Below are 4,493 nucleotides of genomic sequence, written 5' to 3'. Positions count from 1 at the left end.
CTTCCCCTGTCATGGCAGAGAGAGCCGTGACAGGATCGAGAAGTGAGCGAACGCCGGCATGTGTTCGTTCACCTCCCGATCTACTGGCGGAACAGTCTCATTGTCACAGGTCGGCTAGAACTATGAGGTGAGTGAAAAGCACCCCCCCTCATAGTTCTCCTTTAATCACAACCATGTGTTGATTGCATTTCCATAATTGGAGCTAGGAGGTGTTATTAACCTGCCCAGAGGTAGTTGCTGTTGTCAAACAAAACAGCAGCTACACCAGCGTATGGCACAGCATGGAAGAGCCAAACCCTCTGGTCAGGATTCAGCAGTATACCCACATCTAAAGGAAAAAGGTCACTCCTCTGAAGACAGTCCAGTACGCATCCTAGACAGGGAGGAGGACTGGTTCAATAGAGATGTGAGAGAGGCCATGTATGTAACAATGGAGGAGCCAAGCTTGAATAGAGAGCGGGGGGGAGACATCTATTGTCTGCCACATACAATGCTGTATAACACCTCTCTCTGGGCAGGTTAATAACACCACCTAGACTCCAATTATGCAAATGCATCAACACCTGGTTGCGACTAACAGATGATGTGGATTGGAGGCGACATTCACCATATTTATTCCCAGATAATTTTTTGTAAAAGTCATTCTGAATTGAGAAAGCTGGTCGGACGACCAGCGAAACGTCTTCAAGAAAAATATACAGGTATATAATATGTGTGGGTGCAATGGATGAGGAAGATGGAGATTACGGTTAAACAAACACATGGCAAAAAAAAAAATATATATATTGACTGAAAATTTTATTTTCAGTCCATTCAAAATTTGACAAATTATAGATTTAAATTCATAATTCTTATTTACAGTAACCTTTTTTTTTTTCTTTTCAGTAATACCGATTAAATTAGAAAAAAAAATGCTTTTGGGTTACTTTTTTTAATTATGGCGTGGAAATTAAAGATTAATTTCTCGATTAATCGTTAAACTTTTTGATCGATTTTAAAATAATTTCGATCGCTAATGAAAACACTCGCCTCTCCGCCGCCCTCTTTTGTGCTGTATGTGTATAGGCCAATGCAGTTGGATCTGTATGTGCTTTATAATTAATCAAAATTAATCGATTAAAATTTTTTTTTCGATTAATCGAACACGGAAATTTTAATCCTTACCAGCCCTACTTTTTTTTGCCTATGGATTGCGTAATCAATCAAATAATTTTAGCACGAAAGCTATAAAATATCCTTAAAAAAAAACAAAAAATGGTTTATGAATTTCTTTTTCTCAAGTACTAAACAGGCCCAGAGCCAACAAAGTGAAAATTGCCGGTCCGTGGGTGTGTGGGTGCGTGAGTGTGTGCAGGGGGGGAGAGCTGAACTGGCAAAAAAAAAAAAAAGAAATTACAGATTTTATCCAATGAAATTTGAATATTCCAGTCACATGACTATATAAATGCCTTTCCCCTGTTAAATCTTTGTAAAATGAGTGCGGTTCCCCCCTCATCTGCCCCCCTTCTTCCCCTTTTCATGTCAACACTCGCAACTCCTTTTCATATTTCAGCTATTGTGCGCACATGACGAAATTAAGGATGCGTTACCTATTAGATATTTATATGGACAAAGCAGTCCACCGCAGTGTCTTGTCCTCCCACCCCGTCCCCATCCAAGGAGAACGCAGAGCGTGGGACTGAAGGATAAGCAGCGCAGGGGAATGCGGCGATCTATCATGACAGAGCGGCTCCTCCAGTGACGGACGGATAGATTGAGAAAGTAACTCAATAATCTTCAATTTTTCCAGGTTATTCACAGATCATTGAACATTATCATTAATAGAGCGGCGGGACGCTCCCATGCCCTTGTGCGTATTCTCTCTCCAGGACTCCGGCGGGAAGAGGCCGGCTCGTTTTACATGAAAATCTCCCTGATCTCATCTACAGGATCTTTCTGTGTTCCCGGAGAGCCCTGCGCACCTGTAACACGGAGGCCCGTCTATGAACCGCCTATTATAATGGCCTGTGAATTACACGCATTACACATACATATATACGCCGATCAGCCATAAGATTATGACCACCCCCCTAATATTGAGTAGGTCTCCCTTGTCCTCACCCGTCCATGCATGGACTCCACCAGACCTCTGAAGTTGTTCTGTGGTATCTGGATGGCCCCCCTAATATTGAGTAGGTTCCCCCTTGTCCTCACCCGTCCATACATGGACTCCACCAGACCTCTGAAGGTGTGCTGTGGTATCTGGATGGCCCCCCTAATATTGAGTAGGTTCCCCTTTTCCTGACCCGTCCAGGCATGGACTTCAATAGACCTCTGAAGGTATGCTGTGGTATCTAAATGGCCCCCCCAATATGGAATAGGTCCCCCTTTTCCTGACCCGTCCAGGCATGGACACCACTAGACCTCTGAAGTTGTTCTGTGGTATCTGGATGGCCCCTCTAATATTGAGTAGGTACCCCTTTTCCTGACCCATCCAGGCATGGACTCTACTAGACCTCTGAAGGTATGCTGTGGTATCTAGATGACCCCCCAATATAGAGTAGGTCCCTCTTTTCCTGACCCGTCCAGTCATGGACTCCACCAGACCTCTGAAGTTGTTCTGTGGTATCTAGATGACCCCCCAATATGGAGTAGGTCACCCTTTTCCTGACCCGTCCAGGCATGGACTCCACTAGACCTCTGAAGGTATGCTGTGGTACTCTGAACAACAATGTATCTTATTTGTGTATCACTCGGCTGTAGATCCTCCAATCATCACTGACACTGTCCTTCCTTCTGGAGGGGGGCCACGTCTGTTCCCCATGGTCCCTGTGTGTGTTGTAGAGTAGTCACCGCTCCAAGCTCACTCCCGGGATGGACTACAATCTCAATACAAATGAGTAATCTAAACGTGAGATTGTACATTGTTGTTCAGAGTTCAGGGACGGGAAATAATTTTTAAGATTTAATGTTACTTTAAGCAACATCAGCACGTGTCGGGTAACTTAAAGGAGAACTATGAGGTGATTGCTTTTCACTCACCTCATAGTTGGAGCCGACCTGTGACAATGAGACTGTCACAGGTCGGCTCGGTAGATCGGGAGGTGAGCGAACACATACCGGCGTTCGCTCACCTATCGATCCTGTCACGGCTCTCTGCCGTGACAGGGGGAGGGGCTAGATTCCCCCCCTCCCCCATCAGATCTGCCAGCGCTGACTGGCGGAACGGACGGGGGAGGGGGCGGGTACAGCTGGCTCTGCCTCTTTAGGGAGCTGTAGCTCGCGGTATACTGATCCTAGGGTGACGGGAGGACGCTAGTTTGTGTCCTCCCGTTACCCTAAGGAGAACTATGGGGGAAAGCCCTGACCCCATAGTTCTCCTTTAATAATAACTCTGTTGACAAATTTGCACACAAACAGTTTTTTTGAATAACATAAAAAAAAAATTTGTGAGTGGGGGGGGCACATTGTTTAATCTAGGGGAAAAAAACTGTTTTTATTATAGGTTGCCAAATGTATGAAAATGTTGCTTAAGAAAAATATATATTTCTGTTTTAATTATTTTAAATGTAATAATACCACTGTATCCTGACAGTTACACTATTATTATTATTATTATTATTATTATACACGATTTATATAGACAGATACACTACCAAAATATGGTGATCTGGGCAATCAGGGGCGCCGTACCTTTCCAAGAGCAATTTGCTAACCAATCGCTGGCCAGAATGAGGGACGCGCGCTTTCACTATGGACTCCTCACAGGCGGAGTGCATTTGGTATGACTCCGCCTGTGGCAGGAGGCGGCGCTATAGAGGCGGCATCAGCTTATGCGGCTCTGCTCCCTCCGCTTCTGCCTCTCTTCCTCTAGCGCCGGCTTCGTCGGCACCGCTGATTCTCCACCACGGCTCTTCAAGTTCCCCCTTATGCCACCACCGGCCCTGGGAATGGTCCCAACTAGGTCTTATTTTCGGGGGAAGGTCTTATATTTTCGCAATTCCGAAAAATCTTACTAGGTCTTATTTTTGGGGTAGGTCTTGTTTTGGGGGGAAACGGGGTATTAAACCGATGAAGGGTGGCCGGGTTTACCTACGCTTTGACAGCTTTCCCTTTTTGTCAGTGAGTCTTCCAGCCTACATGTGGTCACTATGTTGGAGCGTTCTTAGTGTTCACGTGATCTAGAACCACTCTGATGGGTTCCGAACGGGGGTCGGCTGAGCTGTTGCCTTTTTTATTTATTAATTTATTACATTTTTTGTACTTACGGCTTCCCAAGGCCCGGCAATATTTGATCGGCCTTCAGACGCATCCTCCTCCTCCTCCGCCCGTACCCATCTCCTCCACCCCGGCTCGCCACCAGCAGATGCTGCGAGCCTCAAAGCCTGTTTACTTTCCTGTTACATTAGAGTTTAATTAAAGAAAACAACTAGTTGTAGGCAGTTATTTTCCGCCGCAGCTAATGAAGATTTATTTTGGGAGTGACCTTCACTGTATTAGCTGAACGAGTAATC

The sequence above is a fragment of the Nanorana parkeri genome, unplaced genomic scaffold (assembly GCF_000935625.1).
Source record: "Nanorana parkeri isolate BGI_ZX_2015 unplaced genomic scaffold, ASM93562v1 scaffold2449, whole genome shotgun sequence".
NCBI classification, from domain to species: domain Eukaryota; kingdom Metazoa; phylum Chordata; class Amphibia; order Anura; family Dicroglossidae; genus Nanorana; species Nanorana parkeri.
This window is presented reverse-complemented; position numbering follows the sequence as displayed.